A 15,291-nucleotide genomic window follows, 5' to 3' on the forward strand; every position below is an offset into this window, starting at 1 on the left:
TTTTTATATGCTCATCTTCAGCCGAACAGTAACCACCAACTGAATCTTCATAGATCACTAACAGCGCCCATCACTCCTGATAATATTACATCAGCCATTAGAAGGAAACACAGCCCCAGGTATAGACTCAATCTCTTATCGCCATATTAAGGAAAGTTCATATGCAGTCCTCTACCTTCTCTCACTAATCTGTACTTTCATCTTACGTTCTGGATTCATACCATCACAATGGAAGACGTCTAAAATTCTGATGTTTCTCAAACCTAATAAACCAGCTGACAGTATTTCTTCATATTGCCCTATTTAAATAACCCTTGTGTTCAGCAAAATTCTCGAAAAAATCTTAGTTCAACGACTGCATGTCCATCTTACTCATTATAATCTTTTACCACGTTCGCAAGCTGGACTTCGACCAAATTATAGCATCAACGACCAATTACTCCGTCTCGTTAGTCACATCATCAACCATTATAATACATCACGACCATCTTGCATTACCTTATTTGATTTGGAGAAAGCATTTGATAAAGTATGACACGCAGGATTTATGTACAAACTTTTGAACTTCCGTCTTCCTCTTGCTTATATTCTATTCATCTATAACTTTTTGCATTGTCGCTTGGAATACGACATGTTATGGCTCTATTAACGACACATTCTCTCATCCTATATTCCTTTACTCTGGTGTACTCCAAGGACCTTCACTCTCCCCTCTGCTTTATCTTCTTTATGTGGCTGATTTACCACCATTACGTACGAACGTCCATGTTTTCCAATATGTAGATGATACCGCCTTCCTAGCACTTGGTAAAATTATTCACCAACTTAACATTTCAATGCAGTCCATTACAGATTCGTTTATTAACTGGTGTGAAAAGTGGGGTCTCAAGATAGTTCTGAAGACCCAGACTATAGTTTTCTAGCCGCCCAAAAAAATACACAAAGGTCCACCGAAACCCAAAACCTACTTCATCTCACAGTAGATGACACCCGTATTCAAATCACTAAATCTGTCAAATACCTCGGCCTCACTTTAGACACACATCTAACTTGGAAACCACATTTACAGGAAGTGATTACAAAAGCTACAACCCGGCTCAATTTATTAAAATGTCTCACGGGCACTACCTGGGGTCTGAGTTTTACAACTGTGTTAAATGCTTATAAGGTTTTTTAAGTCCAGTTCTGACGCATGCTAATCTAACTTGGATCGCTGCACCACCATCCTTCTATAACAAATTAAAGATCTTAGAACGCCATGCACTCCGCAAAAGAATACCTTTTCCACATATTCTCTTCCATCTCGAATCCCTCTGTCTCAAATATATCGATAAACACCTGCATGAATGCCATCTGCTTCTCATAGACACCAAGAACGCCCACATAGACTTTCCTATTTCTACTCATATCATACATACGCCGTTATCTTTTCTTTTCACGATTTACCACTACACTCTCCCCCAAACCACAGGTACCACCACTTAGCAGAAGAATTGAAGACCGACGACCCCCAGCCTCTCAATTATCTATCATACGCACTGTAATACCTCTGTCACTAATCTGGGCTTTCCCTTGTCTTTCATCAATGCTTGGAGCAGCTGTTGTAGCAGGGGCGTTGGTAGGATGTGCCGAGCGTCCGGCCTCTGCTACGGGTAACGCTTCGAAGAAGAGGTTCCAGTAATTTTCTATGAAATGACTGAAGAACTCAGCTGTCCTCTGTTATCTACTAATTTATTGGAGTCTAAAATATAATACAGTTCTGAATAACTACAGTCCCAATAACTAAGAATAAGGTTAGATGGATATAATGTTCAACAGTTTACAGATACTAGTATGGTCCCAAAGCGGGCTGCAAACACATCTTAACACGGAGTATGTATGTGGCAATCGTGAGGACGATACTTGCTAAGTCAGAAAGAATTAGAAAGTAAACAATACAACCTGAACGATACTGGTAGCTCCTATTGATAATGATGACTGGCAGTGGAGGCGGCGGCGGTAGCGGCGACGGCGGCCCCAAAGCGCAGAATGCTTAGCGGATAGTTACGAAATCTAGTGACTGACTCAATATAAGGGCGTAGTACGTTTATATAGAGGGACAGTATGTCCAATATGTGACGTAGGCCGCTTTGAGTGCATATCCATGACTTGACACAGGTTTTCGTAATTGTTCTAGTTCCTCCTCTGCCTTGCAATTACTGGAAATGTCATGAACTTTGGAGCTGTCATGCGATTTGAGTTGGATGTTAACGTGGTTCCCTTTGATGAAAAAATACATGCTCCCTTTACGATAACTTATGGTTACATTGAATGATAGTTTAAGTGCATAAGTAATCCTGCGCATGACAGACATGTGATTGGTAAGTGTATGAGCAATGCCAAAATGATCAAATGTAGTGAAAGAAAGAAAAAGGAGCGTGAAGGCCCTTAAGGGGACCGAACAAGAAAAAAAGGGGGTAAGACCCTGGGTGTCTACAACTCCTCCCTCCTAAATAGGAGAGGGGTAGCAATTCGTCACACAAGTAATAGGAAAGCCAAAGAAGAAAATATTCCAGAGTAAAAATCTGAAAGTAAATGGGCAGATGTAGTTGAAGCTGCCCATATTATGTTGATACAAAACACAAAGATATTTGAGTGATATAGCGTGGTCAACTATTACCATGTTATCGTAATTCGAATGGGAGAGAAGTGGATCATTATTACTAATTACTCTATTATATAGATATATAAGAAGTTGTACATAGTTAACAACTTTTGAAAGTCGGTGCACGTTTTTTAGTCTTAACAGGAGGCAATTCCTCTAGTTCATGTATGCTAGTTTGACTATGTGTCAGTTCAGACATATTTACCGAGGCTACATCATAACTTGCCTTGCTAGAACGAATTTTATTAATGATAGTCGGTTTATAGCAAATTGTTTTCATGCAGTTGTCATCCGTACAAGTTTTCGAAATCTATTTAAGACATTGGCTTCTTTTACAACAGTATAGTAATATGAATAAGAATATAATGATTGCACCAAAATATGCACAAATTGATAATTGTGAAATTTGTTTGGAATGATAGTTTCCATTCCTGTTCAGTAATTGCATTATCGATATCATCGATTTTATGCGAAGTCAGCTTAAGATAATCTAAGTTGTTTATTACATGCTTTATTGGAATATTCAACGATATTTCCTCAACAGAGAAAGTTTCACCGTGAATCTCGCAACAGTCAAATGAAATATTTAATTTGCGGATAAGACTTTTGTTTGTTGCATTTACTTGATAGGTACTATGAGATTTTATTAATGTTCGTAATCCATACGCCTTGCAATTTGGATTAAGAGTAATTTTACCTATACCTGTAATAATAAGGTCATAAGGTTCCTGATGTGAACAAAGTATTGTTAATTTCTCTGGTTGTGGTGCTAGAAACAGTCATTGCTTGTTTCGTAATTGAGTCCACAAGGTTTGTTCTAATACTAAAATGCGTCGGTTACAATCCGACGGTATATCTCTTACATATTGCAATAATTTAATTTCACAATCATGAACGTGTGTTGATAAAGTGAGGAAGGTTTGTTTACATATGTACCATTCATGGTTTAATTGTTTACAACTACTTACATCTAATTCAGCATAATATTGTTTCGCTATATCCACAATTAGGATTTTTTCTGGTTGAATAAAAAGAAATCGAGAAGTTGAATTTGTAATCTTAATCGGAAGGGGTAACACTTGATAAGTATCGAATTTTAGATGTTTACAAGAGGTAAGCTTATTACATATCCTAGAATATTATTATATATAAATAATTCAGTCATCACCTCTTGAAGTAAATAGCCATATGAAACTGAAGAAGCAAAAGGAAGTGTAAGACCCTGGGGAAGACTGGGTGTGGATGCCTGGAAATGGGCAAATACTTGTCCAGGACTAATAATATGCGGTTGAAGAATACCCTATTGAGCATTTGTTATAGCCTGGAGTAACATTTCATAATCTTGTCTGAGATCTCTTAAAATCGTTCAAGAGCACACACATCTCCAGTGTGAGATAAGAGTGAGTTATTCGTTTATCTCGTTTGTTTAATTCATCAATCAGGTAGTGAATTGATTGGTTCATTTGTTTTTCGTTTTCTTCTACGACCGAAATAGTACCATTAATAGTTTGCTCTTAATGTACTCTTAACTACTAACATTTGTCCATTAGCTAATTTTAAAAATTCGATTTGTTCTTGTTCCAATTTGTTTATTTGACTAGTCTAGTATTCAGCACCCTCGGCATCCAGTGTTCCGAACAGGGTCTTGCTCAAAGTACCAATAAAATTTAAAAAGCCACGCTTTGTACGTTCTGTTGTTTTAGCTTCTGTTATTTGCCGAATTAACATTTGTGATTCGCGAATGAATTTTAGTTTTCGATTTATCCCATTTTCTAAAGTAGTAGTACAACTGGTTTTGTTGTTTCTTACCAATTTATGTTGACATAGATATTGAGTATATTGAATATATTGAAAAACCCTTTTGGAAATTTAAATCTAGCCGAGATATATTTTCGTATGTTACGAGTTTCCATTCTCTGTTGAAAAGTTGGGTTAATCGTTGGTACTCGTAATACAAGCCAGGACTGTCTTGAAAACGTTCCATTCTCGCTTGAATCGCAATTGACACGGGTGTGACGAGACCCATACTTAAGAGTATCAACAAGAACATACTGACAGTCTGTAAAGAAAAAACAATACCATATTCTAGAAAGTCGATACAGTCTAGTAGTAATGATTCAGTCTGTTTCCATGAACCTTAAGGCTAGTATTACGTTTGGTCTGAATTATACAATTAACTCCGTCCATTCTGATTAATTTATAAGGGCCTATGCAATAAGATGATAACTTACTTGAACGTCCATGGCGAACCGTGTCGTGGTAAAGTAATACTAAGTGACCGGGTGCAAACAAGGGTTTGGTAACTGTTTTATCGTAATGTTCTTTACTTTTTTCCCTTGATTGTTTTAGGCTGCGTCGGGCTATGTCATGCATAGTATGCGTTTTATCTTTCAGAACCTTGACGTAATTATCATAATTGTGATTTTGTTCTATTGGTTTTTGCTGTAGAACACCCGGAATAGAAGGAGGTCTTCCAAACAACAACTCACGAGGTGAAAACGAGGTGGTTGTGTGCGGGGATGAATTTAATGCAAAGACTGCGTATGGTAACCAAGTGTCCCAATCAGTTTGCGTCTCAGAGACATAGTGTCGAAGTATGGCAACTAACCTCTGGTGCATTTTTTCTATGGATCTAAGGGATTTAGGATGATATGAGTTTGAGTATAATCTTTCTATACGTAAGAGTTTACAAACTCGTTGGAATAGGTCACTAATCAAACCACTCCCTCTGTCTTTAACACGGAAGGAATACCGTAACGTAATAGAATGTGTTCTACAAATGCTCTACTAATAGTAGCAGAATCCTGCTGTGCTATGGGTATAGCTACTATATATTTCGTGAGGTCATCCTGAAAGGTTAATACGTATTTATTTTGATTAAGTGTGGGGGTTAGGGACCCCGTTATATCCATGAGACATTTGTCAAAAGGTTTCAACGGAGTATCAGTTACTACTAAAGGCATTTTTGATTTATTATGAGTTATTTTGTTTCTCTGACATAATTCATATTTTTTGATATATTGTTCTACATCTGTTCGTAAGGTAGGCCAATCATTTAACGAAGTTATTTAGTAGTAAATGTTGTTTACTTTTGCGTAAGGTACGATCTCGTTCTTGATCTCCTGCAATCGGGATGCTATGAAATTCCTTCAAAATTTGAAGTTTAAGTTGTTTCGTCCGAGTTTTTGTCTGTGGTTCGATAGGTAAACTCAGCTGAGTGCATCTGCCGGCAAATTTTGCCTTCCATGACGGTATTTAAATTCAACAGTCTCGAACTGGGATCTTTAACATTGAATATCCAAGAGAGAGGTTGGTGATTACTGAATATTGTGAATTTCCTAGAAAAGGTATGGCCGAAAAGTTCTACAGGCCCATACTATAACCAAACATTCCTTTTCCGTTGTACTATACCTACGTTCTGCTGAATTTAGAACTCGTGATGCATATGCTATAGGATATTCTTGTCCGAGTTCGCCCTACGCAAGGGTAGCTCCAATGGCTATTGACCTTGCGTCTGTACTTAAAAAAAGGGTTTAGTAAAATCAGGATATCTAAGAACTGGGTATGATGGAAGCTTCTGTTTAAGTGTTTCAAAAGCTTGTTGCTCAGGTTCGTTCCATTTAAAGGCTTTTCCTTTTCTGATTAATTCATGCCAAGGTTTCGCTATGTTACTAAAATTTTCTATAGCTATGGTAGAAGGTACATAAACAAAGGAAACGCTGAACTTGTTTTGTTGTTTTTGGTACTGGACACTCCGTAATTTTTTCAACTAAACGTGGATCAGGTCGTACACCTTTTTCTGATAGGATATGGCCTAAATATACTACTTCGGATTTCAAAAGTTCAGATTTAGAAGGTTGAATTTTGAGGTTATGCTCTCTTAGCCTATCAAATACTTCTCTAAGTCGTGACAGGTGTGAGAAAAGGTCATAAATGTGTACAATAATGTCATCAAGGTAAACGTAACATTTCAGGTCCTGCAGGCCAGCCAATAAGTATTGGTAAGTCGTTGGAACGTTGAAGGTCCACCCTTTAATCCAAAAATCATACGTCGAAATTCGTAATGGTTGTCAGCAGTGGTAAACGCAGTTTTGGGCCTGTCTTTACGCAAATTTACTTGTAGATAGTCTTGTTCTAGGTCGATTGTGGTAACATATTTTGCATTCCCTACTTGCTCTAATATTTCTACTATATTAGGAAGGGGGCAACTGCCCCTATGGTGATTGCATTGAGTTTGCGTAAGTCCGCCACTACTCTGTAAGGGGGTTTACCGCTTGCATCTAGTTTCTTGGGAATGACCAACAAAGGGAAATTCCAAGGGCTTCGACTGGGTTGAATAATGTCCTGATGTAAAAGTTATTTTTATCTATTTTCTAATTTCTTCCTTATGTACTTCAGGTAACCTATAGTTTTTGTGTTATTATTGTGTGTTCGTGTTCTGGTAATAATCGAATTGCATGTTCAATGGTTGAAGTAGTAGTAAGCTTATCGCCAGGCAAGAAAAAATAGTATAATTTTTCCAATAGGTGTAATAACGATTCTTTTTCAGCTGCACTCAAATGATCTAATCTTAATTCTTGTTTCAAGATTTGTTTTCGATTTTGGGTTGACACGTTTTTTGTGAATTTATAAGACGTTTGTTTAGTGTATGAATAGTATAAGCTAATTCACTAACAGGTTCTAATGGTATACGCTCGAGTTCTATTGTAATATCTTTTTAGTCAGTATTTAGCAAACAGGCCACAAATTTGTTATCTGTTGCTTGAGTGAGAGCTTGTCCCAAGTACAGATTAGTAGCTAATATATTTTTTTGGAATTATGCAGGTACCTTAGCTTGAAGTGCGTAAAACTGTAAGATATTCACTTCTCGCTGGTACCGTTATTTTTACCTTTGTACTACCAAGGGGTTGCTCGTGTTTGAAATAAGATATACAGCAACCATTATTAGCAAAAAATCCATACCTAACATTCCTACACAAGGTGGGGAATAATGAGTTGGTCAGATATAATGTGAAATTTATGTTTAAAGTCTTCTGAATCTATGTGTAGCGTGAGGATGATACACCCTAAAGTCTTATGAACTGTTCCGTCTAACCCTTGGATATTGGACATTCGATCTTGTTTAGCTAAATTTAACAAATCGGGAGTCAGGGCTTGCGCTTTAAGTAGGGTGATTTGGGCTCCTTTATCCGGTAAAAGGGCTACTACGGTACCAAGCTCCTTAATATATATTTATAAATAATTCTGTATGTTCTTGTTCACCTTACTCAAGTCAGAGTCCCAGGAGTAATCTTGAGATTTTGTGCAACCTTTACACGGTGTGGGACCAAGCGGCTGCATCTTTGGTTCCACAATTAAATGTTTTCCTGATTTGTACTTGTGTTCTTACTAGGGTTTATATGTAATTTCCCTATGCCCCGACAAAAACTGATATGCACACTGCAGCCGGGTGCATTCTGGCTGGCATTGTTTAACTGAATTTGCGGTATTGTAGCGTCACGATTCCTGTGAGTGCACTGTGTGCATTCACAAGTACTATGCATATGTGCGTTGCAACGCGGGCATGAGCATAGCTCCTGCCCTTTTTTATGGGTTCGGCGGCTGGTTGCCTGTCCGTAGAACTCCTGAAGTGTTGTGTTTACCCTTTTTACTATATTTACTTCCTTTAAATGCTTCCGCGGAAATGGCTTTAATTTGTGCCGACTTCTTTTTCAAAAAGCAGGTTTGCACCGAATGCCCCCTTTTATTCAGTTAGAACAGACTATAGTGGAAGGTAGCTTGGAAGAAGGCTTTTTCTTAAAATTTGAAGATCGAACTGAGGGCTCTCTAATTTTTTCTCTTTGTGAAAGAAGGTTGCTTTCTTCTTTCAGGGCAATTTCAACAGCCTTACCTAAATTTGTTTGATCATTACTCTTACTTCTAACTATAGTTTGAATACGCTCGTTTGCTAAAACCTGTATAAAACTTGTTTGCGACATGGCTCCCACTAATTCTTCGTCAGAACAAACATGACTAGCGCTTTCTTTCAGTTCTGACTGAAGGGTGTCAACTCGTGACCCCCAGGCAGCAGTGCCTTCATTTGAGCCTTGTCGAGCATTGAAAAGTTGACACGCGTGAAAATCAAGAGTCCTCCTAACCGAATAATTCTCTTCTAGGATGCGTTTCAAATCAGTCCATGTCTCAGCGGTTTTTCTAACTAAAATCTTGCCCTCAGCGTCGCCAGTTATGCGCGCTTTTACAAGTTTTCTATGCTGTTATGGGGCTAGCAAGGAGAAAGCAGCATCTACGTTTTCAAGAAACTCCTTTAGTTTCCGTTTCTCGCCTGAAAATGCTTCAGGAATCAATTTGAGAGCTTCTGAAATGGTACAATACTGATCTATTTCATTGTCTGATTCACTAGCTTCTGACATTTTAATTAATAGAAAAAATATACAAAATATTTTGAAATAGAATTTGAGAGAAGGATCGCCACACGGATATATAATTCACTAAAATTAAATCACTGTATTAAATTAATTATACAAAAGAGAATTGCATGCTCAAAAATGTTTGTTACTTACAACTATACAAGATCCACTCCTCTCGTTAACACTTATTCTTTAAACTAAATGTAAAAGAATTTTCTAAAAAGTAATTTGACATCAATTAATTTATCTTTAGTTGCCAGATCACGAAAGTCAAAGGTGAAATAGCTTGACCTTTGTCTATAAGTTGGCGAGAATTCAATGATAGAAGAAGAAAAGTGTGACGCTTATCTGGTGTTCTCACTACGAAGTTGACCTTTTGCTTCTTGCATATTATCTTCTTACACACATAACGTCTGATGAAAGGAGGACGTTACCAAAGAAAATATATTTTGTATATTTTGTTTCACTTGAAATTTATTATTCACTGAATATTTTGCTTTTCACTGAAATACACTAAACAATAAACACTGAATTTTCACCACACTTAACACTGACTTGAGAGAATTAAATGTGCCACACAAATATATAGGCTGTTCGCAAAGTTGGGAAAAAGGTCTAATGTTCCTTCATGTGCCTGTGAATTTTGGTATAGTATGCCACTCTAGGCTATTTGCTGGTTCAGTCTAGCAAACGATTGGTAACAATTATTAAGATTGGGGAGCGCCTGTATACCGGATCCGCCTACTTAGCACCCCCTAATTTTGCAAGGTTGTACGTTGTCCAATTCAGCCAATTCAATGAGAGAATTCCAATCGTTGCCACCAGTTTGATTTGTTGTAGCAGGGGCGTTGATAGGATGTGCCGAGCGTCCGGCCTCTGCTACGGGTAACGCTTCGAAGAAGAGGTTCCAGTAATTTTCTATGAAATGACTGAAGAACTCAGCTGTCCTCTGTTATCTACTAATTTATTGGAGTCTAAAATATAATACAGTTCTGAATAACTACAGTCCCAATAACTAAGAATAAGGTTAGATGGATATAATGTTCAACAGTTTACAGATACTAGTATGGTCCCAAAGCGGGCTGCAAACACATCTTAACACGGAGTATGTATGTGGCAATCGTGAGGACGATACTTGCTAAGTCAGAAAGAATTAGAAAGTAAACAATACAACCTGAACGATACTGGTAGCTCCTATTGATAATGATGACTGGCAGTAGAGGCGGCGGCGGTAGCGGCGACGGCGGCCCCAAAGCGCAGAATACTTAGCGGATAGTTACGAAATCTAGTGACTGACTCAATATAAGGGCGTAGTACGTTTATATAGAGGGACAGTATGTCCAATATGTGACGTAGGCCACTTTGAGTGCATATCCATGACTTGACACAGGTTTTCGTAATTGTTCTAGTTCCTTCTCTGCCTTGCAATTACTGGAGTTATCATAAACTTTGGAGCTGTCATGCGATTTGAGTTGGATGTTAACGTGGTTCCCTTTGATGGAAAAATACATGCTCCCTTTACGATAACTTATGGTCACATTGAATTATAGTTTAAGTGCATAAGTAATCCCGCGCATGACAGACATGTGATTGGTAAGTGTATGAGCAATGCCAAAATGATCAAATGTAGTGAAAGAAAGAAAAAGGAGCGTGAAGGCCCTTAAGGGGACCGAACAAGAGAAAAAGCTGGTAAGACCCTGGGTGTTTACAGCACAGCCACCCAAGCGAGAAGATTAACCAACATCAGTCAACTAACATAACCCAGTGCTGTGTTTGTGATTGGCACTTCACCACACTATATTTCGTCTTCACCTCATGATTGTGATCTAAAGATCACAATGTTCAACCTACTAATGTTAAAATTAATAAATAAAATAAAGTAAAATCTTCTCTATAATAACCATGCCACCTTCCTTCACTTTCTAACTCAGTAAGACAAACATCCCATAGACCAACCACCGCTACTCCTATTTCTTCCCATTATAATGTCGCCCACTTTCCTATAGAGGGCGTAACCCTCCAGAGGGTAGCTAGCTCTGGCTAGCAAAAAATGCTTGATTATAATTCGCAACTAACGAACAAATTCTTCCGTCTGCTCCCACTCCAAAAGAAATCATAAAATAAAAGAGTGTCCTAAGCTCGACGAACCTTCTAGATGCAACACTTATGACGGGAACATCCAACTTACTCCTACAAGTGTAAGGCCAAACCTAAACCACTTCCACATAAGCCCGAGACAGTTGTACCTCTAAGCGTTCATGTCTCATCACGTCCGAATAGTATAACAGCGACCACACAAACATGTTATTTACCACCCACTGTGGAAAATAGATGTTCGTCAATATAGTTCTTCAAAATGCCTTTCCCTTCCAGCGTTAGGCTATTCTAAATCATGCAACAAAAGCCGCCTTCGATATAGGCCAGCTCCACATAGCAGCTATATATTCCGGGCAGTCAACCTATTTCCATTTTCATACAGACACCCATCATGAATAGTACAGGTCAGAGAAGGAAGACTATTACATTGCTACTCTCCAATATTCATTCGCCACCTACCAACCTAGTTCTCCTACAAACTTTAGCAACTCAGCACATTGCAGATAGCATCCTTCTTAATGAAACATTTCTCAAATGTTCTGACCGCTTCTATCTTCCACGTTATCATCTCATACGCTCAGATCTGCCACAAAACATCGCACGTGGTGGTACAGCAATAGCCGTTAATCATTCTCTTCCACGGCGCCGTTAAGCGTTCTCTTCCACCTTCTTCCGGCCAATATCCCAACACGTCATACAGACACTATTTTCAGCTACTACTATTACCATCATCACCATTTATTTTCGATCTACACAGCCACTTCCGTATCGTTTTCTGACGTTTTCTGACGTACTTAGATCTCAACTTTGGAAAATAAATCTTCTTAGCAGATATCAACTACTATTCCCGTACAGCATCTCAGAAACAACTCTTTCATGATTTCCTCCAAACTGCTCATAGTTCTTTACTGTAGTTCCCACATCCTACTCGTCCGGAAAGCGACACTAGTCCCGACGTGGCAATCGTCTCCAATAATTTGTTACCACTTACTACTATTGATGTCCTTCGTTCCATAGGTAGTGATCATCTCCCAATACTTCTCTCTATAACTCCACGTCTGAAATCCGCTGCATCTGCATCACCACGCACACCCAGATATAACTTTAGCAAAGCTCGGTGGGATCAGTACAGCACTTGTATCACCGAAAATCTGCCGGATACTGCACCTATTCTCACACCAGTTGCACCTATTGAAGCACTCTCACATACTATGACTGACATAGTCTCTCACGCTACGGATTACGCAGTTCCTAAATGTGCCTGCAAATTGTGTAGACATCGTTTACCAGCACGCGCCCTCGATCTTCTCCGAAACTCACACAAGTATTTAACAGAGTTTCGTCGCACAAATGACCACCGATTTCTTCTTCTGCATCGTCAATTCCAACGGACGGTACAGAGCCACATAGTAGCACGCAAACGACTAGACTGGCGTGTCTCCTGTAATGCTTTGCGCCAAGAAACAAATCCCACTAAATTCTGGAATACCTTTAAACGTCTCACATTTCAGAAACAGGGCCCACAATACCCCATCATATGTGCATGCTAAGTACCAACGACAGATGCAGAAAAGGCAACTGCTTTTGCTACATATCTTGAGGGAGTCTTTACTCCACACAATACACCTTTGTTCACTTCTCCTACAGACACCCATATCTCACACGCTGGTTCTCTAGTGTAGCGATCATTTCAACCTGATTTCAACTACCACCTTGATCCCACAAATCAGCTCACTGCTCCAATAACATCAGACGATATTACAGCTGTTCTAAAATGCCGTCGCAACACATCTCCGGGGGTAGACTCAATTACGTATCGTCAACAGCTTAAGGCACCTGTGGCGTTTCCAGTCTTACTTGCTTCTTTGTATAGAAATAGTTTATCTACAGGCTATTTTCCAAATGGAAATTTGCTAAAATTGTGGTCTTTCTAAAACGATCCAACTTCTGTGTCATCCTACTGACCCATTAGCCTTACTAACGTGTTTAGCAAGACACTAGAACGCCTTATGATAAAACGGCTACATCACTACCTACAAATCACGAACAAACTACCAACTATTCAAGCTGGATTCTGTCCACTGTATAGCACTGCTGACCAATTACTCAAACTTTCTATACTACTTGTCAACCATTTTAATAAGCGTTTACCATCTGTTTTGATATCCTTTCATATTGAACGAGTGTTTAATACTGTTTGGCATGAGGGGTTAATTTATAAACTCAAACGTCTGCTTTCTCACAACTATGTCTGATTAATAGCCAATTTTCTACATCAGCGCCAGGCTTTCGTTGAGAACAACATGGCAAAGTCACACATCTTTCAACTCTGCGCCGGTGTGCCCCAAGGATCTGTTTTATCTACTCTATTATATATTCTTTATGTAGCCGACATGCCTCAACCTCAGCCCCCACTATATACCTTACAATTTGCTGATGATACCGCTTATATAGCATTGGGATCGAATTAATCAACTCCTACAACCAGCTTTGGACAAACTAGTTACATGGTGCCTGAAATGGAAGCTCAAGCTGAATTCAACTAAAACTCAATTGACTCTCTTTGGGCTCAAACGCAATAAATACTGTAACAGTCGCAATCCGAAACGTCTACATTTAACTCTTTTTGACTCTCGAATCCCAATACAAAATAGTCTCAAATAGCTAAGTGTAATATTCGACAAACATCTTAGTTGGAAACCTCATCTGAAACAATTGGAAGCTAATATCCGTCGCCTTTTGAACCTTTTACGAAACCTTAAAGGCACCACGTGGGGTCTTAATACAAAACAACTACTACTGCTAAGATATAAAGTCTTTGTACGAACAGCAATCACGTATGGACATCTTGCCTGGTTATCAGCAGCACCATCTTTCTATGAGCGTCTGAAAGTTCTCGAAACACACGCATTACATCTGGCCTACTCTTTCGCTTTCGATACTTCCACTGCTGAAATATATCGTCGTACGCAATTTTCAAGCATTTTGCCACATCTCTACCATCTACACCAACTCTACATAGTGACACGAATCCAATTGGCACATCCCATCGTCCATGAGCTGTTAGACCAAGTTCCTGCTGTACCACGCTATGCCTATGCATAACTGGCTATCCCTATCGCTTAGCAATATATGAATGCACCGAAGCCATAGATCAGTATAATCCTGACCGCCGTATCTATCACCATATTCCACACATATATATTGCCCATAACCTCCGTACATGTACTCAACAAGCATTTTAATACAATAGCCAACTCTGACACGTTATCGTCAACTTGATTTTACTATTAGTTCCCTACTTCAATCCACATTATTATATAGCCTAAAACCATTCTCCATGTCACATAAAAAAGTTGAAAATATCTCTGGCCACAGATTAAGTGTTGGCTTCTTCGGCCCGCTCATCCATTGGATGGGAATTAAACTCTTGTTAAAAAAAAGATGCTTAATTGGCATACTTATCCGTCCTTGGCTTTCCCAGCGAGGCATCTAGATGCCAAGTCTATATTCAGATTATTACTGTTTTTTTGGACACAGATCAGGCAGATCAGAATTTAGGGCGAAGTGTTGTGGAGAGGATTCAGAGGGTTTCACCCGATCAAGGACGTCTAAGGTACCTTTTCCCTCTTCATTTCATCTGTTATCATCTCATCTCATTTTCATTGTCAGTGTCGTCTACTTCTTACGGGATGGCATCAGGTGGCCATTCGGGACTACCTTCGTTACATCCGGGTCCGTCTCTCGAACCAACCCGGTGGGCAAGGGGGCCGACCGCAGACAAAAAACGATATCTCAAGGCAAGAATACTGGTAGATCCCGCCACTATGATTTAGGATATAAATTTTCTACTTGCCCTCTATCCCTACTCTTCTCTTTATATCTCAAAACCATTCCACCAGACCATCCAGATCATTTTGTCGCTTCAGCTTATTCTTCTGATCACCTTCCACTTCATATATCACCTACATATGCTGCACTGTAACCTATTGTGCTAACAGGGCTCCACTTGTCTACATCATTCTCCAGAGCAACCCGTGGGCAAGAAGATGATCTGCATTCGTCTAATTAACATTTCCTTGTGTTGTCCTGTGATATGCTCTTCACTGTCATTATATTTTCTCCTGTCCTCATGATTATGAA

This window comes from Thermobia domestica, chromosome 3 (assembly GCF_964235325.1).
Source record: "Thermobia domestica chromosome 3, izTheDome1.hap1.1, whole genome shotgun sequence".
Classification (NCBI taxonomy): domain Eukaryota; kingdom Metazoa; phylum Arthropoda; class Insecta; order Zygentoma; family Lepismatidae; genus Thermobia; species Thermobia domestica.